General features: G+C 48.3%; 1 protein-coding gene and 1 long non-coding RNA gene across 5 annotated transcripts in view; one reads left to right on the forward strand and one right to left on the reverse strand.

Moving 5' to 3' along the window:
• The window catches only part of ADARB1 (adenosine deaminase RNA specific B1), an 86498-nt gene extending 63697 nt beyond the window's left edge, over positions 1 to 22801 (reverse strand). The window contains exons 1-2 of one of the 4 annotated variants that reach the window (XM_072873938.1): positions 22680 to 22798; positions 17103 to 17157 (exon numbers count right to left, since the gene is read on the reverse strand). The gene's annotated coding sequence lies outside the window, so the exon portion shown is untranslated. Of the gene's footprint in view, positions 1 to 17102; positions 17158 to 22679 lie in introns of all 4 variants that reach the window. The other 3 variants (XM_072873941.1, XM_072873939.1, XM_072873940.1) reach the window with 3 other exon arrangements.
• On the forward strand, positions 5940 to 7161 carry LOC140657769 (uncharacterized). Its single transcript, XR_012044479.1, has 3 exons — positions 5940 to 6044; positions 6163 to 6266; positions 6704 to 7161. It is a non-coding gene; the product is annotated as an uncharacterized lncRNA (long non-coding RNA).
• Positions 22802 to 24109: the final 1308 nt, after the last annotated feature.

Below are 24109 nucleotides of genomic sequence, written 5' to 3' on the forward strand. Positions count from 1 at the left end.
CAAAAAAAAAAAAAGGATTTTTTTTAAATGAGTGTTTGATAATTCTCATTCTACGTGAGCATTGCTTTAAATAAAGTTATAATTAATCCTGAGACAACACACTGCTAGTAATTTTTAACAAAGTTTTTACATTAGTATAACCTCAAGTTGTTTTAGAAATTGTATTCCTTATACGCCGTCTTACCCCAGCTGGTAATTCCCTGAGTTTCAAACAAACTAAACAAACACAATTCATGAGACTTGGGACTTAAAATAAGTTTACCACTAAGTGCAAAAAAACCCCTACATATTGACAGCTGCAGGCTGTTTTACAGGGTAAGGACCAGCCCACAGGCACGACGCACAAGGAACAGTTTTACAGCACTACTTAAAAACGTAGCTACAGTGAAAATCCAAGCGTTTATTTTCTGACTCTTAGTTTTCTAGCTGGCAAACCGCAGCAGTCCAAGCCCGCACTGAAGGAGGTGAGCTGGCAGGGTGGGCAGGCAGGGCAGCAGGCAGGACGGGGGCTGCAGACAGGCAGGACGGGGGCTGCCAGCTTGCCCAGACGGGGCTGGGTGCTGCTTCCGCAGGGCACGGCTGCGCTGGCACCACAGCACCTTTGCCCACCCCACATTCACCTGCTCACCGCTAGGAAAAAATGCTTATTTTAATATTTTTGTTTAAAAAAAACACAAATGAAAGCACTTATATTTTAATCTCATTCAAACTGGGCACGCCATGCCGTTTGCGCTAGGTTTTTGCAGCGGGCAGAGCCACGTGTGCCGACACCTGCTCGGGGCTCCAAGGGCGTTCGCTCAGCACAGCATCACTCTGCCCTGAGGTTTTGTGGCTCCCGCATCAACATCAGCAGAAGAAAAGGCCCCTGCGAGCCAGCCTCCAGCCCAGAGCCTGCGGTCCGGCACTAACCCCCTCCGCCGGCAAGCACGGGCTGACGAAGCCAGCTTCGCTGCTGAAGGACTGTGAGCAGTAAAGAGAGGCAGAGGAAAAAGCGAGACTTTTAACACCTTAAACCAGTAAAGACGCTACATGGGAAAGAAAAGGAAATACCACTTTGTTATAAAAACCAGGAACAAACCTCTCATCTTCTACTCATCCTACCTGGCTCTGCCCGGTGGCAGACGGAGACCTCAGGGCTTGCTCAACTCATAACATGCTTCCCCACCACCTTTTGCAGGGAGACCGGCGTTTGCCTGCCAGAAGGGGCTCCTCTAGGAGCTCAGCACCTCCCCGCAGCATCTCCACATCGTTACTTCCCAAAAAATCAGTAAACCAATTCTTAGTCCCTTACGAATGTCAGGAAACAGGCCCCGAAGACAGATGTGCACATCACCTCGTTGGCATCTGCTTCCCTCGTGAAACTATGATTGTCATTTTAATACAAGTTTATCCTCCTGCCACAGAAAAGAGTAAAATAAAGAGTTCAAAAGCAAGCCTGGGAAGAAGAGTTCTTTTTCATCAGATGGCTGGAATAACAACTAAAAAGCAAAACAAATGAAAATCAAGCGACTTCCAAACAGCTTCATTTCTAAAAATGACTAGTGAGTTTATTCACCCAAAAATGTTCGGAAACACACCCAACATGATTTCTCCCAGGGCAGCAAAGGATATTTGAAACCCATTTGAAGAACACATCATGCTGGACATTTAGGACTTTCTGGAAACACTAACTTTTTAAAGCTCAACTGAAAATGTTTCAAGGCAATGAGAATCGAATCAGAGATCTGATAACTTTAATTACATAGTAAACTGTAACTTCATTACATAGACTGCATCTCACATGCATAAAACAGCATCTCCAGTTTCTCAGAGGTAATCTGCTGGCCCTTTGAAAAATTCTTGGGAGAAAGGCACTGAGAAGTGCATCCAGCTAAAATTTTGAGGTCTTCATTGGTCAACAAATAGTCCTAAAATCTTTGAGAAAGGAGAAAGATTTCAGGGCTCTCCTTAAGCAATGAAGATCTCCTTCCTTGAAGGCAATGAGCAGGTGGCTGAGCAGGTGGTGGGGGTTCTGCAACCCCAGCTCTACAGCTATCACTGCCACCTTGCCTGAATACCACCCTGCCCATCCCAGGAGCCGTCAGCCCATCCCAGGCCCATCTCCTGTAGCCCAGAGGAGCAGAGGCACACCGCCAGGCAGGGACCCACGCTATGAGGTCAGAGGATGGGACACCCCATCCGGGCTCCTCCATGGGGAGCCGCAGCTCCAGGTCCCAGGCATGACACCAGTGGAGGAGTCGAGGGCAGCTGGCACCCTTGCGTTGGGCACACGCATAAACGCGTCTGTGTTTCCCTCCGGTAACTGACAGTGATTTTCCAACATAATTTAAATTTGGAAGACACTAGATGCGTTGATTCAGTTCTGTAAGATTTTGGGGAAAAAAGTATGGCAAATCACAGAGACCTCCAAAACACCCACCCACAAGGGACAGGAGGTCCCACTTTGAGACACAAACCTGCAAGAACCACCCAAACGCAAGGTAACTATATGGAAGCACTCACCACCAGCTGTGTGGACAGGACAAAAAACACTAATTCTAATCTTTATATATTTACTTTCCTATTTATTTTATTTTTCCGGTGTTGAAAAACACATGTAAGCTGCCCAGGCATCTCAACTGCACGCGTCCACATGACAAAAACCACAGGTATGTTAAATCCAGCATCATCTGCCCTTCCAATTTGAACGCTGGCTCAGGAAATAGCACTGCTTAGAGGTGGAAAGCTAACTGCATTGCTCAGCTCATTTTTGCTCAGTTTACATCCTGATGCAGATTGCATCAAGACATTTCACAGGAGAGGTCAAACAAGAAACCATCAGAAGATGGTGTTTTTTTCATGCTGACACAGCCACGGTTTTTGCTAACTGATTTGCACCCTCCCTAGGCACCAGAGGAGCTAGGGTTTTTGCTAATTAAAATAGACTTGCTTCAGCCTCTCAACCCCAGATTAAGGCAAGCAGTTGGAAGAAACCTGAACTGTCCACCCACTCCTCTGCTGGGACACAGGCGAGTGCCAACGCACTCCAGCTGCAAAGCAAATGCAGCTGATGACAATTTTTCAGTTGGTTGTATTTAATTCCTAGAATTTGTCCCTCCGGGTATTTTTCTATACCATCTTCTTCTCCTTCAACTAGGAATCTTTCCCACTTCAAACTGCCACCACCAGTTTCCAATGGGAAGGGTGCCTCCAGTTTGAGACCAGCTGTGAACAGCTACCAGGGCTTTGGTCCCACTCTTCCTCTTCTCCCGTGCTCGCAGGGAACACAGGGAAGAGATGCCTTCATGGCAGATTTTGCTCCTGACCCCAGAAAACTATAGTGTTAGCCTGCAACAGAAGACAACACGTCTTTTCACACACAAAGGGGGCGAGTCTCTGCCGTAAACTATAAACTCAGTTCAACAGCACAACTGCAGAACTGGATTTTCCTCTGGAAATAGTTTTTCCATCTAAATACGAAGAACAATTTAACATCTATGATGGTACCCACCTTAATTTATCAGACTGAATTAATGAAATAATAGCCCAAATCCAAACCACGATCCCTATATCCCATTTGAATTGCTCATTTCAAATTCTAAAATAAATTAGGAAAGACTAGCAACCGATCATCATAATGAAACAAATAGTTTAGGAAAAAAGGACATACATGCTGCAATTGGAAAAAGCAGTAAGTACCACTTATACACAACACAAGGCTGTCAAATGTGTCTCCTTCCCTTGGCATAAAACAAACTCTTTTTTTGCACGTATGTATAGAAAGTATCTGTTTGTAAGACACTGCAACCAAGTTCGCTGACACTTCAAAAGCTATGAAAATTCAGCAGCTATTAAGCAACAGGAATCAGGTTAGTATCCACGGGAAAAAGAAAAGAGTATGCTACTCCATGAAGTAATATCCAAGCTATTACTGCTTTTGCTGCAGGTATCAAATAAGATTACATTTATCATTTATTCTGGAACACTCAAAGATTCAAACCTGCTCAGGAACAAATACAGACGTAAATTATTTTTTCAAACATGCTCTCACCCAAAATGGTTTCACATATTCACATAATATCAGCAAGGAACTTTTCATTTCTGATTTTTAATTTTGTGATCCCCACGTTTGAAAAATTATATTTGCAATGTGTTGATGTACTGGTTATTTATGACAGCCTAAAGCCTCAATATAAAATATCAATACTGAAACAACATTATTTCAAAATCAAATATTTTAATGCCACTCCTCCCTTCTACAGGATCGCAACATCCCATGTGTAAGAGCAGTTACCTTAGAAGAGAACGCAACTGAAGCCAAAGGAATTATTCACATGAGCAAAGTTACCATAAATGTCTTCAGGGGAATCTAGGCTTTAATCTGTTTATTGTGATTTCACTATAGCTAATGTTTAAACATTTACATTACTCATTTAGCTGTTTTAAACATTAGTCAAATTGAAATAGTACAATAGTGCAATCTTGAGACTAAGCAGCAGCTTTTGAAAGACAAAGGAATTTAAGAAATCAATTGAAAGTAATTTCTCTGCTCCATATTAGTACGTTTTAGGCAACAGCTACAAGAAAAAGATTAATATGGACTACAGACAAACTGTGGATGAGAATTTAGGCTAGAGGACTGGCAGGGACAGGACAACCCAGCCATCCCAGCTGCACCGACCCATTCTGGTGCTGAAGGTGCTCCACTAAGACGCGGATGTTCCTGCAGCGACTGAGGAAGCTGCTGAAAGCCGTTGTCTCTGCTACAGTGAGTGACCGGGGGCTTCTGCTTAACACGTCCTGAAAAAAATACCTGTTAAACATCCTGCATGCTTGTTCTACATATGTTCAGCATACACTAGAGGACTGCAAATCTTTCTTCATTTGAACAACAGCGGTATTTTTAAGACTTCAGAACAAGGCAGGCTGATTATTTTTGTTCTTCCTTCCTCCCTAGGGCAAAGATAAGATGCACGTGAGCTACACGCACATTTTGTACCTTAACATTAGACTTCAGAAAAATGCCTCAGAAATCGATGTTTAGTAAAAAGATGTAAAATACTTATCACTCAGTTTAATAGTGCTCAAAACCGTGAGATTATGCCCTGCATTAAGGACGTATGAATAACTTCTCTAGCCTTTACCATGGGAAGTCATTCCCCACAGCCCTTAAATATTACGTTTACTGCTTCAGGACCTCTGAACCAACACACCTTATTCACAGACTTTACTTTTAAACGCAGGACACGATGATCAAGCCGCTGCCAGGCAGAAAAGCAAACCACTGCCATCAGCTGCTTGCAGCCGCCCAGTGTAACAAGCGGGTGCTGACGAAGTTGGGAGACAGACCAGCGATTAGCAAAGGTGGGGTGAAGTATGCCCCTGCCAAGCAGCGCCTGGTAACAAGACGTACCTCGCCAGGAGCTCCCAGAGCACTTCTGCAGCCTGAAGAACCAACGCGATTTATTGCCGGACTAAAAGCAGAGCATTGATGGAGACTAGGGTTACCTAGCTACACCTGACAGAGGACAAGTGACATGAAGTAGATTAAAAACCCCTCCTCTCCACAAGATTCAAGGGGCACAGGCATACCCCCACACACAAATGACCGCAAGAAAAAACATCTTGTGCAGCTCGGCCACAGAATTTCATTAATTTTATCAGTGAGAAGATTAGAAGGCAACTTGACTGAAGTTTATAGCGCCTATATAAAGATAAGACCACAGAAGAAGGTGTTGCAAATTCAGTAAAAAGAGTACACCAAGATAAAATGTACAGGCTGGAAACAGGGCTTAACACAGACACTGTTTGTGCGTGTCCTGGGCTCAGCCTTTGATATGAATCACGCTGCTAACCGTTCTCCATCAGCCTGCAGCTCGCCAACAGCTTCCCCCACTGGGGGAAACAGCATGAAACTGCATCCGCTGTGCACAAAAAGCCAGGAAGCACAAACTAAATCGGGAAAACAAAAATTGCGGATTGCACACGCGTACCAAAAGCCAGGGCACCCAACAACAGCAGCGAATACTCTGCCGTCTGGGCGATCGCCCTACTCAAGCCGGCAGGTTGTGGTCACTGCCAGTGCAGGCTTTATTATTATTATTTTTTAAATAAATGTTACACATTTAATGTGGGAGGATTTCAGAGCTCTTTAATCCTTTGGCTTTAACTTGCACGTTACAGGAACTCCACACACAGGGAAGTTAAAGGCCACAGAAGAAACCTGAATCATGCTGTTTTCCCAAACAAAGGAGCGGGGTGTGATGAGCTGAAAATCACATTTCCAGGTCAGTTGTTTTCTCACTGCTTCTCTATTTATGCATATATACCCATTTTGTGCTCTGGGCAGAGCTGAGGACTGTGGGAGAGCACTGCAGGGACAGGAGAGGGGCTAAGCTCCAAGGGAGCTGGGAAGGGGAAGAGCTGCCAAAGCTAGCTGCCGAGGGCTGCCGCAGAGCCGTAACTTTTGCCCTTCTCTCACACCGGGGATCACTCACGTACCGGCGCACAGCCCTCCCCCACCACCCCAGGCCGGCTGCAGCTGTTTTCACGGCCCAGCCTTGGGGCTGGACCACGAGCAAGGACTCTGACCTACCTGTGGGCACCCGGTGGCCCTTGCCCTGCCGCACAAGGGGAGGAAAGGGGGATCACACAAGCTGCCTCAATGCAGCGGGGAGCCAAAAAACCAGCACCTGCATCTTAAATTGGGTTTTCTTCCCCGCAGAGGCCTGCTCTCAGGCCGTCGCAGCATGCAGGGAGAGCGCACGGCAAGCTGAACTCGAAGCACCCCGTGTTTGTAACTCAAGTCTTGCTGACAGTCTGCATTTCCATGGTGGCGGCTTCCAGGATTTTTGCGTGTGTGTCTCATCACTGCAACATTTCTGGAAGAACCAGCTGCTGGACTTCTAAGAATATGAAAGTGTTACCTTTCACTTCTAAAAATCACATTTCTGCTTTTCCCCCACTACAAATATAAGCAGATTTGAAGAACTTCAAGCTAACTTTGGAGAGGGCTTGACTCCCAGTCAGTCTTCAGAGTTTCTGGAAGCCTTCCTCGGGACCTGGCAGTTGCAGCTGGCTATCACGGATCTCGCTAACACAAGACTGACTCAAACTGTCCCTTCCAGAGTAGTTCCTTGTGTTATTCAATATTAAATATCTGTATGTTAAAAAAAAAAACCACCAACCACACTTATGGTGTAAAATCTGACTTCCATCACCACTCTGGTGTGTGGGCAGAGTGTTTACCATCACAGAACATTAGACATTTTACAGCCACGTTGTGCAGAAACGGTACTTACCACCTTCTTACTCAAGAAATTGCAATACATCCCCAAGTTTGACAAGACCAGCAAGGGAAATGCCGAGTAGAGTTTGGATAGGGCAGGAGGAGAGCAAGAGAGGGAGGATGCTGGCATGACCTGGGCACAGTTCAGGATGGCATGTCCAGAACAGACCCTTGTCTTGCATTACTTGCATACAGAAAAAGGTTTGAAAAGTCTTGTATGTTGTGATTCTCAACCACAGCTGAGGGCAAATGGACCAAAACTTGCAAGTGTATCAAGACGGAGACTCGAGACTACAGAAGACAATTTGGATGCATTACACCCATAGGCTGAGTTGTCAGTAGGTAACTCATACGCTCATTTTCATTAGTCTTTTTGAGTTCAGATAAAGTTTGATAAATACATTTTCAGCTAATATAACACCTCTTGCTGAGTATTAAAAGGTGCTCCTGATAGCCAAAGGAAATGAGGCTAATGAGAGCAGAAATACTTATGCCTACTTTATCTACTAACTAAATCATACAAAGCAGCCCCAAAGTATCTCCTAGCAAGACAAATCTGAAACTACCTATGTTTAAGAGGGAGAGAATTAATCAGTCAGTGATTAATCAGTCAGTTCCAGACACAGAGAAATTTCTTCTTAGCTTTTGTGTGTTTGAAAAGTTCCATTAAAAAAAACATTTTAAATACTAGGGCTGAAAAAATTTGGTTAAAGGACTGTAATCTTGAATAGAAACACAGATGTTCAAAATGCAGTGAGCTGAAATAATTCACTTCACTGGTCCCTATGAAATACAAAATGCTTCTCCCAGCTTACACCTAAAAACCCACCTTGCCCTGTGTTTGTGGGCTGTTGAGCCGACGTCCGGCACCACATGGCTTCCCAGAGCATGGGGATTCTCATACTGCTTGTGCTTTTTTCCAGGAGCATCCCAACCAGCTCAGCTTTGCCCAGCTGCAATGCCTGCTACAGCTGCGCACCAGGGGCTCCACCACGTCTCAGGCTGCTGCAGCTCTCGGTGCAGCCACAGCCAGGCTGGCACTCAGCGGGCACTTACCGAGTTGGCAGATGTGGCGATGCAGTGCCCTTAACCATCAGGCTGTGCTTTTCCCTTCCCGGTGGAGCGAAGGCTGGCTTATATTTCAAACTACCAATATTCTGGTCATTCCCACAAAAACAGAGGGAAACATAAACCACAGTGTTTAAGACTGAACGCAAAGCTCAGCACATGCTGAAGTTACGATTCATGGCTGGCAGATTCTGTGTCTACAACATTCAGCAAAAACCCCAAATACAGAATCCAGATGATCCCAAAAATCAAAACAATGAATGACAGAGCATGAAGACAAGTATTTCTCCACAAAAGCTGCGTGATTTGCTTCTCCGAAGTACCAGTCTCTTATAACCTCATGGGAACTTTGGGGCTGACTCTCCCATTGATTAACAGAGAAAATACCACTTCTCTGACTTAAATACCACAGGTCACAGCAAATGCCATTTTCCACTGTAAATAGGTTCCTAGCTAGCTAATCTCTTGGTTCTTATGCCAAAAGCTGCCCCCTTCCATTTCTTTTTTTGGGGGGTGGTTTCTCCACCCATTGTGCATTTAAAGACACAAGTCCTTTCCAAATTCATTAGTTTTCCTTGAAAGCAGGGGTTAGAGTTACTTAAATGGTCATTGCTCACAAAACTATACTATGGTAGTAACAGCTACTAGAAGTCATGTCAGAAAAGTGGGGTGAAGAAATTTCGGTCTTTAAAAAAGGGACAAAAACGTAAGTCACATGGTTTTTTACCCCCATGAGTTAATCAAATCTAAGCCTTAATAATGGGTGAGAGAAATGGTATTTCAGTTACGCATATTGAGCTTCAGATATTATTTTATTATAATTTAGAGTAATTACAACATCTTGGTGGGGGTTTTTTGTTGTTCCCACATCGGTTCCTCAACTTCAGTACTTCCATGTTTACTTTCACCTGTGCTGCTGTCAACATCTGTATTCCCTGGGCAGTGTAAAGTCTATATTGCTGCTACTGCCGTTTGGTGGGATGGGACTTCATTCGGAATCCACGAAAGCGTTCTCCTGATTCATAAGCAATGCAGCCTTACAACTGTGATAACTGGGAAAGCTAGACAAACATTTATGGTGGAAAATGCAAAAGTTATTTTTAGAAGAAAAAAAAACACTTTGAATGGGAATTAATTCCTCTATATATTAGTTGAGCCAACTGTTGAGTAAGACTGGCCAAAAAGAAAGCCTTGCTGAGCAAGAGCAGAAGGAGGAAGCTTCAGAGAGGACCACGTACCCCATGGTCAAGCCGTGCATTATCATTTACTAGAGATCTTGAGTGCATCAGTGAAGCACTGGTTAGAAGCAGGCGTACTGACCTCGCCTAGATTTTCAAATGGCTTTTGCCAGTGTCCCCCTCTCAAGAAGCTGCACATCTTTCATAACAGTCACCATCATCAGTCAGATGGGGAAATGACAGAGTTGGAGTTAATACCACTCATATCAATAAAAATAAATCAATACGGTATTTGATAGAACACCATAATAATTAAGTAGTTCTGTAGGGATGATGGCAACTTCCAGAATGAGAGGGCTTAAAAGAGGGAGCACAGAGTTCTGCCAGAGGGGCAACATTTTGTTGGGGAAAATTTACCAATACAAGATAATTATTTATATCAGGAATTTATCATTGCACGAGGCATGGCAAAATTGCATACAGGATCCTGCCCATCTTTGCCATCTCTTGCAAACTGGTATCATTTCAAAGCAGAAGGCAAATAGGGGAGGACTACAGGGTGATATGCAGCACAGGGAGATCGAGGGAAGTCTCCCAAGAGCTGCTCAGTCTAAGAGAACAAATCAGAGTATGACTGTGCCAAATACAGGGTGGGGAGAGGAAAAAAGAGAAGCAATTATCTGTCCTGGAAAGGAGCGCTGTACAGAACCACACAAGGCCTTTCATATGAAGGCAAGAAAGAATTGATGCTTTTCAGGCAGATTTGATACACGCTGCAGATGACAGTGGAGCAAGCACTACACTGGATTAGCCAGGAGCGCCTTCATTTTTCTACAGCCTTTGAGAAAGCATTTCCAGGTGGCCCCAGGAGGAGGAGAGCTGCCAGCATCCCACGCGTGCCATGGGAGGGCAGCAGCTGGGCAGCACCCAGCCTCCAGCCAGCCCCAAGCCCCCATGGAAGGAAGGATGGAAAAGCTGAGGGAAGCCAGCCTCACCTGGGGCACAAGGGCCACGTCCCCGTGATTTTGCTGGAAACCAGAGAGCTGTGACTCTTTTGTGCCCTGCTTGATTGCATTTCCACTCCAGCCAAAACCATAGTGCTGTGGTGCCATCCAAGCTGCCTGCTGTGGTATGGGATGCTACTGCCATCCTCCCCACCTCACGGGGCACATACATACCTTTAACTAGCACCACATCCCTCCTCCATCTCTGCCACTTCCAACACATAAGGTCTAAAGATCACCCCATCATAGGTCCCCAAGAATTTAAAAACAGCAAGAGATTAACAGAGGGACGAGCACTGCTTCTGTACAGACTATGCTGCATCTGCTCCTGAAACAGGGTGGAAGTTCCCCATTCCCCTGGCACACTGACACAGGGGAGCAAATAACTCAAGATGTAAAATTTGCTTCAGGTTCACTACAACAGAACTACACGGTGAAAGAGCCATTTAATGCAATCAAGACTACCTAAGCGATCTCACAGCCACCAAAGCAAAGGATTACATCAGTTCATATGTGAAGAAACCATGATATTGGGTGGAATTTAGATTATGCTACTTTAGTGCCCTTTTACTCTACCTAAATTATTTTTAGACTTAAATTTTCATTCTGGATAAAGTACTGAACATAAAAAATTAATACATATGCATGTATTTCATATATATGCATACACTGCAAACATTTTCTGTGAAGTAGAGGAAGCTATTTGTTCAGAAGTATAGGGGGTTAGCTGTTCTCTAAACAATGCACTAAACAAGAAACCAAGACTTCAGCTCTGTGAGGTGAAAACCTACAATAAGAACACCAGCAGCCTCCTAACACACATCCAAAAGTCATTTATACAAAACTATCCCACTGCACACATATTAAACTAGTATTCACTACCAATGCTGCCAGAGCAATGTACACCTGAAGTCCAGCAAACTGTTGGAGCAAGAGGAGTTTGTATGCATTTTAAGTACCAGTGGATGCAAAAATACACATTTATACTCACTTTCCCGGACTTCTGCACATCTAGGGGTTCCTGCTGTTGTCAGACCGCTCAGAGGGCTGTGCTGTTTCCACGCTTCACGAGACAACCACCATACCTCCATATCAGAGGGACCTATGCAAGTCTCAGAACCATCATCATCAACCTGCCCCAATGCTCTGCAGGCAAAGAGCTGGTTATGGGTATAGTTAAGACTTACACAAGATGATGGTTACAGCTCAACAGCAAGAGCAGCAAATACTTTACAGTGGCAGCACAGAATTGCATTTTAAACAATTCACTCCCATTTTGTCAGGACAGTCCACTGTCTAGTTGTTCTTCTGGGTCTCCTAATCAGAGCAAGCCTGCAGCTAAATGGACAGCATTAGTGCCTCCTACCTCTTCCCTGGCAAAGGGACTATCCTGTCCTGATTAATACGCTTGTTTTACAATTTACGTCCCATTTGGACTATAGCAATGTACTGAACCTAGACAACAAATCACTAGAAGGCGGCAGAGAAGGTATGCAAGCCAGGGAGCAGCACGAATACCAAAGCCAAAACATTAGCTAATGCTGAGGAGCTATGTTACACTGAAAGCTACCAGGAGAACAATTCCTTTCCCTACTTTCTACCACTGCACTGTAAAAGCTATGACCTTCAAAATATTGGCTTTTTTTTCTTTAGGATTCAAAGCAGCCTGTTTTGTCCAAGCAGTCCTGTAGATCAGGTGATAGTCTGGCAAGGGTCAATAGCCATACTCCTCAATGGAGCTTTTATTGCAAGACTCAAATGTTGTATTTCTAATCTCTTCCACATTCACTTAAAGCAATCAAGAGCAGCTATTTAGAAAATGTTCTCACAGCTATCAGAGAAGCTTGCATAAGACTGGAAAGCCAACTTTCTTTTAAAGGAAACCTCTTGAACAAGTTACTGAGGAAAGAACAGATCGAAAGCAGAACAAAGGACAACTCTGAACCTGAGGTAGGCTTACGCTGAAAGAGCCAGCAAGGACACCACTGGCACTGAGAGAAGCTGCCTGTTTCTTAACAGGGCTGGCAAAACCAGCCTCAGAAGTATCGTGGTTCACCTTCGACAGAGATCTCACCTGCTGAATGTTAAACCAGACTGAACCCTACGGGAAAAGCAGGCAGCTTTGCCTAAGAAAAAATGCACGAGGAGGCCAAAGGAAACGGCAAATGGACAGTGGAGTTGGGAATACTGTCTAACAGTGCTGAGTATTCCCTGGGCTACAAAAAAGCTAGCCATCATGATCGGAAATGCAGTGATGGGAGAAGGGGGGGCTGAGAGAACTGTATGGAGTTCTAGGAACACTAGCTATATTTATTTAAGCTACACTACATTTACTCCGTCTCCAGGAAACATGACCATAGTTCAAAGTTTATCCTTGTAGTGTGCCGAAGCTCTCAGCAGAGCGAGGAGCGGATCCGCTGAACGCGGCGACCACACGAACTTTGTACCTTTGGCAAACCGGGGCGAGCAGCCCACGTCCAAAGCCAGACACCTCCCGCGCTGCTCCCCCGCGACAGGCCCAACATCGCCCACATCGGCAGGGCGGGCCGGGGCCTCCGTGCAGGCCACACCAGCCCTCACCGGCCGCTGCCGCCGGACCGCCGAACTGCCGCCTCGCCGCAGCGACGGACGGGGCGGCCCGCGGCGCCCGGCCCCGCTCGGCCCCGCTCGGCCCCGCTCGGCCCCGCTCGGCCCCGCTCGGCCCCGCTCGGCCCCGCTCGGCCCCGCTCGGCCCCGCTCGGCCCCGCTCGGCCCCGCTCGGCACCACGGAGAGCTCCCTCCCTCCGTCCCTCCCGCCCGGCAGGCGGGGGGACCCGAAGCCGCCCACGCCCGTCACGGCAGCAGCAGCGCTCGTGGAGCTGCGGGACAACCCTCCCACCGCTCCGCAGGGCTTCAGCCCCGAGGGGAGGCGTGCGGAGCTCCTGCACGAGGAGCCTGACAGATGTCCATCACCACCTTGGTCTCTTCCAGTCGATCAACCCTCCTAAAAGGGGAAATAGAAAGTTTGCCACGAGCCAGTCGTTCGACTTCCAAAGCGGGAAAAAACACGTTTCACTGACTGTATCCGAGGAATGCGTACACAGAGAATTTACTCTCGGCGGCACCAAAGAAAATGAAGGGGGACGGCACAGTACACCAAGTTATATGCACGAAGAATGATGCTATCTCCCAAAAATATAAATAAAGTATCATCTTGGCCATAGAAATGAGCCAAAGCCCAAAAGAACCGTTTTCCTTGCAGGCAAGTTCATTCACAGATCTTATTAATAGTGAACCTCATTCCTTTTTGAACTCAGGAGCAGCAGGAGGAAAAGCACATAAGAAGATTACGTTAACACTATATTTAAGCATATGTAAGGACAGTGAATGAAATACTGATTATTCACTCACTTAATTCAAAAAAAAAACAAAACACCACAACCAAAAAACGACCACGTACTAAGAATAGCTCTCAGGGGATAAGCAAAGAGAAACCAGGCTGCACCAGAAAAAACACAGCCGCAGCTACAGTAGTACTCGCTATCCCTCATTATCCGCATTCATCAGCGCTGAGGTCTACAGAAATCAACGCTGAGACAAAAGCATCAACGGGGATAACCTACCCAAAGGCTTTCAGACTAATGTGTCCCTTGCACAGACAGGAAGTATTTCCAACTCATTATCATCACCATGGAAAACAGCAGAGCTGGGTTTAATGTAACTTCCCAGATTTTTGCGAAAGAGGTTCAAAGACACGGGAAAAATCAGAATTCACAGACTTTACTACGATGGAAGGACCTGACAGTCCTCATGAAACAGAGGGAAGGCTACTGGGCTCAAGCCCACACCGGTCCGAGCATGTAAGGTAGGTTACGGAGTTAAGAGAGGATTTTCTGCACTTTCCTGAAAGCTCTTTAGTCTGGGAGACTTTGCCCCTTCGCCTGGACTTTGTCAAAAGCACAGGTACAGGTGCTCCCAGCCACACCGCCATGCTTTCGCTCAGGTCAGCTGTACTTCTACGTTTCACGTTCTTAAGAGTAGCTAACTCAGTGAAGGGTCCCAATTCAGCTTCTGATTAATCAAAGGCTGAACACTCATTAGCAACTGAGGCACAATCCAATCACAAACTTACAGGCGGCGGATGCGCCCCTATAGCTCATCTCTGCGCTCACTGTCCTCTGAAGGGGGCCTGGGCACATGCTCCCACCTCACTCCTCCATGTGAGCCGAAGCACAGAGGTGGAGGCAAGCAGGAGACTCTCAAAAGCATGCTCCCGATGCAAATTAAAATGCTAGTGTACACACCCTACACACGACCGCCAGGATCACTGGTTCGAGTTAAGCATTAATTTCCAGCTCCACTTTGTTATCAAAACACAGTATCACACGACATCAAACTGCAGAATACCGCTTGGTGCTGGTAAGCGGCAGGAGATAAAAAGCATCTGTAAAAACACAGCCACAAGAATGTCTGTATAATGCACGTTAAATCCCAGGAAAGCACATCTGCTCTCAGCACTTGAATGACGACTTCGCTGGCTGTAAGAGTGCTTCTAACCAAGAGAGGGGCTGCAGCTCCAGAGAAGACATCAAAGCCGATGCTGCTGAGAAAATGGGAGTGTAGTGCCACACGGCTGCTCTGAAAAGCTTAAGGACAAAAAAAAAAGGCAATGTGTTTTAGCCTAGCTGGAACAGTTGACTCCAGTTTAACGTGGAATATGGCCATAATTCGCAGTTGCCCGTGGCTCCACGCCTTCAAAACGGCACCCAGACTTTGCGCAGACTCCACAGGCAACAGGTCCAAGAGGCTGCAAACCTACATGGAGTCAGTGTCTAAAAGGGGATGTTCAACCAGATGAAAAATTTCAACTACCAAAACTACCAAAATTTAACTGAGGAAACAACGCTATTTCTCATACAGATTAAGAAGCTATCACGAGGGAGATCTCTCCCTACATAAAACCCCTTGTGTACAGCGTGGAAAACACATACAACATGCATGCTACAAAGCTCTTTCCAGGGTGTAAGCTTGACCAAAGGCTATCAGGATTTAAAAAGTTGGTAAGCACCTGACAAAAGAGAAGTTATCTCCTCCTCCTTTGGTCTCCCAATGCGAGCTACATGTGTGTGTCAAGAGCAAGCTTTAAAACTTGGGCAGCAGAGGAGGGATATAAACCCGGTTCCCCCATGGAGCTAACTTTATTACAAGCTTCTCACCAACGAAGCACAGTTCAGCCATCAGCTTATGTTCATTCTTCTCATTTTTCAGAGAATTAAATATACCAGTACTGATCCTCTATCTTTAGATGTTAAAAGCATGGCAAGTCTAAGGACAAAAGCAGCGCTGAAATGTGTTATCTTAGTCTGGTTTTGATCAGTAGACATTTTTTCCTTACTATCCTCCTAATAGCATCCAGGGTGGACCACACCAAGGCTCCATCATCTTGAGGGCTATACTCTTCCCTCGGCAGCTGCTGCAAGAACAGGGCAAGCCTGTAGAGATATTTTCCTTCAATACTCTCCCACGTCCCCTGTAACTTCTGCTGCACAGACTTCCCGATTTACAGTCCGTACCTTGGTGTTTATATTATCCCTAGCTGGAGTCTTCTGCTAGGGCTGTCCACATTTATTTTCCAGCTAATCTGCATGCATGTGCAAACTTTTTTAAGGAAAACATAGAGCTGATAATGCTTTTGAATTAAAGATCCTACTACCCTCTTACTAGGCATCATATAAAGTCTTTATTATTATTATTACCCGTGCTCAATATTTGACGCGAAAACTAAAAACTACTTTTGATACAGAATGGCCTTCGTAAGCAAAGTTTTATAAAATCTGCATTTAAAGTAAGAAGTCGAAGATATTTTTTCCCCCTCTAATAGTTTCCCAGCAGACTGTGCCCAAATATTAGAGTATAATTAAGCAAGGAAAAAGGCAGTGAAAGTTTAAACTTAAAGACTAATTTGCTAATAAAGATGAGGAGCTGAGTAAATCAACTGAAACAAAAATCAACCTCATTTTAGATGCACTGAATGCTTTCAGCAGAAGCCCTTCAGAGTGGAAGAGGCAGGTACTAATTATCTCTGCAAATCTCAAAACTTAAACAGATTAAACAGGGAAAAAATACTTCTAGTTGAGGCTGCCTCACAATCCCTATAAAAAAACCTTCATTTTCACATTCTACATCTGACAAATGAAAGAAACTAATGTTTTCCATACTTGCTTGTTCTCTTTTTGATCAAATTTTAAACAGTTCATCTCTTCCCAGAGTTGGGATGACAAAATTAACAGCACAAAGGAGAAGGGAGAGCCACTGGGAAATTAAGAGTGCCAGCACACGTAGAGTTTGGAACAATGATAAATTGGCATCGGTATAGTCCTCAAGCCTAATATTACCAAAGGCCCATCACAAAATTGTTGATGCGACTTAAAGTATTACAGTAACAAAAGCAACAGACAGCAAGGTAATCACAGAGTACACCCTGACACGCAGCGCCAAACTCATCCCCAAATGAGGAAGATTTCTACTTTCCTTTGAATTCAAAATATGGTATATTCCTCCCAAGTTTTCTCTGAATGAGAATACTCAGGATACTCAGCATCTTACCTGCAAGACGCAAGAGATGGGTCCAAGAGCTCCATTCTGTTAGAATCTCTTTAAACTAAAAAAGAAATTAAAAAAAAAAAATTCCTGTTTCAGTATGCCTCACAACAGAAAAGCCTCCAAAACAGGAATGGAAAAGAATATCAGTATAAATATCTTAAATTTGTACTGGTGTAAACAGGAAAAAGGCAATACTCTTCGACCCCCCAAGCAGACCTTCCTTTTGCACCTCTGCCAAAAGCACTCTGCACAGAAAAATCCCGACCCGAGTGGTTATGTGGCACCTATAAAAGGACATTTTCCTGGACAACTGCAAAAGCCTTTACAGTGAAATTTAAAATCTTCACTCACCCCCCTCCCTCTTCAGCCCCAAGAAGCAGGGTGAAGGACGGTACCCAAAACCTTTTGTTTTCTTCTATCACCTACAGCAATGCAAGATTGCTCGCCAGATCACTCCTCACCACTTGAAAGTGAACAAAGGAAAATAAGGACACTCAGCTTCTACTGGAACTACTTACAAAACTCGATTTCCTGTTTGTCTCCCTACCACAAAGATCCCCTGATGTCTAATAATATATTTGCACTCAGCCAACAGCTTTTCTTCCAGCGGAGCACTAATTTGAGAATTTCCTCCATGCAGATTCTTGTCCTCACACAACTTCTCGGCACTTACCTTTGACATCTCTACCCTCTTGTCAAATTTGATGGAGTTTTCAATGTGTTGACCAATTTCACTCAGGGGCACTGACAGTGTCATGCTTATGCAATGGGAAATCGAGCTCAGAAACATATGGAAAACATATAGCAGGAGTTCCTGATAAAAACATTTGTTCACGAGGCAATCCTGATTTAAAAGTGTGGACAGCACCCTCACTTTAAGAGACAGAAACACAGAGAGACCTAACCCTACAGCACCAGGGAAGAAATTTCTCCCCAAGGAAAACAAAAGCACCATTCCTCTTGAAGCACATAAATAAGAAAAATTTAAAAAATTAAATAAATTAAAATAAAATTTAAAAACCAACACAACCCACAAAGATGTAAAACCATAACACCATGCTATCAAGCACAAAGGAAAGAAGCTTCTGGCCTCTGAGCTCCCTGGCACTTCCCCAGATGCTTGGTATGGCATTTAAAACCTCAGTAACAACCAGCTTCCACCAACACACACCTAACTACCCAAAGCAGCCCGACATTCCCAGATCCCTCTAACCTGCGGATACCCGCAGAGGACACTTCTGTAATCAGGCTGTTCCCTGGCTCTGTTGGCAGCAGGCTGGACGTGCATCCGAGGGGACAGCACTGAGTCACAGCCCTCGGCAGCCAGCACTGACTCAGCCCCACACTCCCCGCCAGCAAAGGAGGCTCAAGGTAACCCGCACAGCTTTTGTGGAGACGCCGAATTCCCTTTGCACGGGGACGGACAAACGCCGTGGCTGACCCAGAGGCAGAGAACGCAAAAATGATCCCAATTCCCTTTGCAACCAGATATCCTTGAGAGGACGGCTCACTGGGGCATCACTCTGAAACAAGCTCGGCTCCCAGAGTAGTATCAGTTATGTGGGTTTCTTCTTTTTTTTTATTATTTTCTAAATGCACAGATGTGCTGCTGCTTTGGTCAGCTAGAGACCCTGATACTCACAGCTGGCTCCTGCCAGCTCCCAGAGCCTGCTGACAGCCTCTTCAAGGATTCCAAATGTGAAAACAAATATTTCTCATACCTACCATACAAAAGACATTCACTAAAAGGACTGAAAAAATGCACTCTGTTGTTAAATGGTAGGAAAGAGCAAAACACAGACACATTGTATGCGAACAGGAAAGAAACTTGCTTTAAAATGTCATTTCATTTGCTTACATAATCAATTTGCCAACCTTTTTTTTTTTTTTTTGGTCGTGCAACTATAAAGGTATTTCCTTTAAAACCAAGGTACATAAATAACAGCTTCTACTGATAAATACAGTCCAAAACCACAGTTTTAATCTCTGGTACTTAAACTTAAACTGAAATCCATAGTATGGCAGCTGGATGGCCCGAGTTTCAAAGTTGCCAAGCACTTACTGGTTTCAGAATTTGCAGAAACAGCAAGTGCTACGCGTCTCTTTTCATCAGACCACGTCCTTAGACATTCAAGCAAAGATCCTCACCTAAAGTGTCAGGGTCCTGCGCCCACTGAACTGACTTCAAATGCAAGAGGCATCAACCTGACAAGCCACACTCACTGCTAGCACCTGGAGACAGCCTATTTCAGCCTCGCCTCAAACCGTCCTGGCACAGAGGAGCACTAACGTACTCATTCAGCCCCTGCAGCCAGTGAAACGCTCCTCACCAGGGGCGCACCCACCACTGCCATCCCCAAAACTTCCTCAAGTCACAGATGACATCCCAAAAACTCCGATGCCAAGCTGCTTAGAGGGCATGTTATACTTCTGGTCTGTCCTATGGCTCTCCAAGATGAGTGTTTGCCATCACCCTGTTGAATAGGAACCCTTCGCTCCCACGCAGGATCTCTGACCAGGTGACTGCCAACAACTGAAGGCACCGGTGCGGGGCACACCAAGCACAGAGACGAGTTTGCTGGAGGGCAGCATAGCCTGACCTGGTTGCAGTCCCAAACTGTGATGATGCCCTGTCTGAGCTAATAAGCCCAGCCATTTAGAAGGTTTTACTCACTCAAGTCAAAACACAGTTGGCTTTTAAAAGAGAAAAAAGTCCCATTTGCTTATAATAAACAAGATAAAAGTACTCTAGAAGACATACATGCTCATAGCAAGCAAGAGGCCTGCTGCTGAAGGCCTACGGCACCGCGTTTCCATTCCCGAACGACATACTGCCCACGAAAGGGCACTAAACTTTCATCAGTGCAGATAAATCTGAATAAGCCGGGGGGGACAAATATAAAAATGGCCCGAGGTCCGCGAGCACAGCGTAAGCAAAGCTATGAGAGACCTCCCGCTTCAAACACTAAGCACAATGTGCTCTAACGGTACCTTCTCAGAAAACAAGTCTTCAGAAAGCAAATTCTCCTCCTGCTGAAAAAGCTGGACTGCTCTCCCTTGAGCTGAGGAGCTGATGCTTTTGCACACAAGCCATGTCAGAGAAGCCTCGGCCAGCACGCTGGCTGCTGAAAAGAAACTTTAAAAGGCACATGTGCAATGAGGGGTTTGGGCCACAGCTCATCCGTTACACTCTGATAAACTGTACAGCAAAACACGAGAAAATTCCTCACACTATCCTTTTTCTTAATTACTGAAGCAAGAATTGCACGTTCATGCAGCTGTGCCTCTGCAAACTTGGGGAAGGGGGAAGACATCCCAGGAGGCCAGCCTCGTGAAGCCGAGCGCTGTGACAAAGAGCCCAGCGCGCAGCGAGCACACCAGCGCAACCACGATCACGCCTAAGCTGCTCTCTCCTCTCTGCATGAAAACCGTGGACTTACCAGCACAAACACTAGCCGACAGAGCTCTGTGCTTAATTAACTGAGGACGCTGCCTCAAAGCAAATGTGATGCATAGTCACCTGTCAAAGCTAACTGCTGGCCACATTTCTGCAAATGTGGCAGCGTACAGAGCACGAATTTCGTGGAAAAGACAGGACTGCTTGACCTTGGGCTGCCAGAGGATTGGTGGGAAGCTTTCTGTCCTGCTGTGCCAGCCCCAAACTGTGAGGGTTACCGAGCTTTTCCTCTGGTCATCGCACAACTACACGTCGTAAGGGCCAAGAACTGCATTATTCGCTGCAGAAAAAAAAAGTCAAACAGGCAGAGGATTTGGCAAAACCCCCAAAAGCATCTATCTTAGACATGCTAAAAGTAACAACAGTCATTCAAGACGTTACTGTTTATACTACGAGACTCATTACACAGGAGGCCTGCCTATTTTTAGAGGTAGATATCACTACAATTGAGTGCTAGATAAACCCAAACAATTATTTTAAAAGGGTATTCCATCACTAATTATTCTAAACATCTTCTGCGCTCTGTGGGTTGGCCTGCTGCCACTCTCAAGCATAACAGCTCAGAGAACGATGCTACGACTTCACTCGCGCGACACTCGAACGGCGGTGACAGACAACTCGCAGAGCAAGCGGCGTGTCCGTACGAGTCCAACAGCCAGGGCGAGCTCGTCACTGCTTCTGCATGCCAAAAAAAAAAAAAAAAGATACTGCAATCTTGTTTATGCTAGAAAAAACAGGAAGTTTTAATTTACCACCAAAAAAGATTCCCCGAGGAATAAACATGCTACAAACAGTGGCGAAAGCCCTTGAGCAGCAGCACCCACGTTCAGAGCCCCAGGACTCAAATCCGATATGGCGCAACGTAGAGCCATCAACTGCGGTTTGCTGCTGCTTGAAAGAACCCACGGGAGATGAAAAACAAAAAAAGAGGTTAGGCTCCTGCACATGGACGCATCTGCCCAAAGAAGTAAATAAAAGCCCAGGCCAAGCATGTTTCTAAGGACCAGCCTGGCTGCTGTCAATCTATTTTGTGGTTTCACCAGACTCAGCCCAGAGTCCCGACTGCTTCGCAGCCTCCTCTCCAGCCACACGTCACCAGCGCTCCCTCACCCTGAGTTTTGAGAGATACAAGGTGAAGACACGGGCAGAAAGTAGGCCTGGACCAGGCCAGCAGCCGCCCCTGGGCCACAGGCCGGCCAGGCACCCTTCACAGGAACCCGCGGCGCCTCAATTTCTAAAAAAGCACATGAACATTTTTTAAGCAAACCAGACTTTTTGCCCAACAACGGATATCACGACCACAGTTTTGTTCCAGCACAGCCTAAAGCCAGCCAAATCCAGGAGGAACCACGAAACCCGAACCCACCGGGGGCCACAGCAACAGATGGCACGCTAAAAAAAGGGCTTCGAGGGTATTGTAACCAGCCAGGAAAGAGAGAGGCTGCGAGGCGAACCCGCGTTTCACGCCCGAGCTCCTCTCGCAAGGACGTGCCCGCCTTCCCCGCTGCAGAGGGCGGGCAGCGGGTGCCGGGGGGAGGCGGCCAGCCCCGGCTCCCCCGGAGGGAGGGCGCCGGCCCCGGGCGGCCGGGCGGCAGCCGGGGGAAGGGGAGCGGAGGGCGGCCAGGCCACCGCGACCGCCGCGCTCACCTTCCCCGCCAGCAGCGGGCTCCCGGGCGGCAGAGCACCGGGCGCCGGGGAGCAGGTACCCCGGTCCCCGCGGCTGCCGCGTCCCCGGCAGGCAGGAGAAGACGCCGGGCTCGGCGGCCGGCCCCGCCGAGTGGCTCCCCCGGGGCGGGCGACCGGGGCCAAACTTCCCGCCGCGCCGCCACCCCCTCAAAATGGCTTCGCCGCCGCCGCCGCCGCGGCCCCTGGCCGGGTAAGGCCGCCCGGGAGCCCGCCCCCGCCCCGCCGCCAGGCACGGCCGGGCCCCGCGCCGCACTGCGCCCCGCCACGCCGGCGGCCGGCACCCCCGCCCCGCCGCGCTCAACAGGTGCGGGGCGGCCGGGCCCGCCGCCGCCACCGCCGCCGGCACCTGCCGCCCGTCAGGACCTGGACAGGTCCCGCGGGGCGCTCCCGCCGCCGCCGCCGCCGCCGCCGCCGCCGCCGCCGCACCCGAACCTCACCTCCCCCGGCGCCGCGCCGCTCCCCGGGCCCCGCCGCCGCCGCCGCCTCTCCGCCATCCGCAGCCCCGGCCGAGCCGAGCGGCGGCCCCCGCTGCGCCGCCGCCGCCACCGCCGCCGCCACCGGCTCCCGTGCGCGCCTGCGCGCGACCGGGGCGACCGGCCGCGCGCGTCCCCGCCGACGTGCAGGCCGCGCCTGGCCCGCCAGCGGCGCGAGCCCCGCGCGCGGGGCGGGGCCGGGGCAGCCCCGCCATTCCCATTGGCGGACCCCGGGCGGGGCGGGGCGGGGACGCGTGCGGAGAGCCGGCACGCGCGCGCGCGCCGGGGACGGCAACGGGAGCGAGGCGGGGCCGGCTGATCGGCGAGACGGCGCTGATTGGGCGAGCGCGGCGGGGCGGGGCTAGGGGGCGGCACGAGGGGCGGGGGAGCGTCGCGGCGCAGAGCGGGCAGGGGCGGGGCGGGAGCCAGGGGCGGGGCCGGCGCCGAGCTGGGGGCGGGACCTGGGGCAGGAGCAGGGGCGGGAGGCGGGCCCGGGCCGGAGCGCAGGGCGGGGGCGGGGCCCAGGGCTGGGGCGGGGGCGGGGCCGTGCCCGCTTTAGCCCGGGCGGCTCTGCCTGTGCCCGGCACCCCGCTGCCTGCCCTCACCGGCACAGCGCTGCCCTCACCGGCACAGCGCTGCCCTCACCGGCACAGCGCTGCCTTCACCGGCACAGCGCTGCCTTCACCGGCACGACCCACGCCCCACCAGTCCCCAGCCGGCCGGCGGCCGTGGGCCAGGCCAGCAGGGGCTCAGCCAGGCCCGCTGCTCCCCGGCCGAGCCGGGTGCCAGGCCGCAGCGGGCCGGTGACAGCGAGGCGGTCCGGCCGGCGCCGCTGGGCTGGGGGCCCTCTCGTCACCCTGTGCAGCGTGATGGGTGCCGGGACCAGCCTCCGCGTGGGTCGGTGGGTCGGTGGGTGGGGGCGACTCAGCCGGGCTGGGGCCATCCAGCACCCTCCGCATGGCCTGGGCAGCCCGCAGGGATAAAACAGACTCCCACCAAGTGTGCGGGGACGGCTGCGGGTGAGATGCCTACAATAAATACTCTTGGAAAGCAGAAAACAAAATATAGTTTAAGTCACTAAAGTGCCTTTAGCACGTGGAAAAGGGCTTTGGGGTGTTAAAAGAGTCCTACGGGGACCCTATGTAACACGCACGTGACGCCCAGCTTGCGGCAGCACCTGTAGCTGAGGACACCCAGATGCCGCTCGGAGACCTGCTGAGACATCCATCATCACCAGGAGCACGCAAGCCGCTGAGGAGCTCCTCTCCCTTTGACTTCATTTGCCTTTTATACCCAAACACCTTCATTTTATTTTTCAGCAAAGTCCCTTTTTGTCAAGAGGCTCAGAAATGCTAATGTAGGTTCAAAAGAGGAAAAAAAAAAAAAATAACAAG

This window comes from Ciconia boyciana, chromosome 10, assembly GCF_034638445.1.
Source record: "Ciconia boyciana chromosome 10, ASM3463844v1, whole genome shotgun sequence".
Lineage (NCBI taxonomy): Eukaryota > Metazoa > Chordata > Aves > Ciconiiformes > Ciconiidae > Ciconia > Ciconia boyciana.